Source organism: Penaeus monodon, chromosome 20, assembly GCF_015228065.2.
Source record: "Penaeus monodon isolate SGIC_2016 chromosome 20, NSTDA_Pmon_1, whole genome shotgun sequence".
NCBI lineage: Eukaryota > Metazoa > Arthropoda > Malacostraca > Decapoda > Penaeidae > Penaeus > Penaeus monodon.
Genome location: NC_051405.1, coordinates 18327568 through 18328048, shown reverse-complemented (window position 1 = coordinate 18328048; position 481 = coordinate 18327568). Strand labels below are relative to the sequence as shown.

Below are 481 nucleotides of genomic sequence, written 5' to 3'. Positions count from 1 at the left end.
CCAGTACTCTTTATGTGTATGGTAAATGTGGTGTGGAAACCTCCTGTACCCCACAAACGTGGCCGTGATACTAAGAGAGGATATGAAGGGTATGATGGAAATGGGGGGGTGGGGAGGTATAATATGAAGGGAAACATATTGTGTAGTTCCATTACCGCCTCCCACAGAAATGTTGTCATGCCCTCCTGAGGTACACACTCTGGTGGTATTTACTAGCTGTCTGTTTCAGTGGTTTAGCTTATGCAGGGGGCTGTACCCTCAATTTTACACGAGAGGATATACCTATTCATCTTACTGGTTAGTGTGTAACCTTTTTTTGTGATCGGACCTAGGCTCTATCCTGCTGTGAATGTGTGGAAGATGTTTTTCTTCCACTTCCCTGCAGTAGATCATTAACTAACGTTTCTCACACGTGCACGAACAGCAGCACTTGTGATTATGAAATGCTTATTATTAAGCCATTACCTCCAGGAGTGTATAA

General features: G+C 43.7%; 1 protein-coding gene across 1 annotated transcript in view; it reads left to right on the top strand.

Annotated features, from left to right (window-relative positions):
- Positions 1-481, top strand: part of LOC119585673 (cell division cycle protein 16 homolog) — a gene marked incomplete in the record, with an annotated part of 8144 nt that overhangs the window by 421 nt on the left and 7242 nt on the right.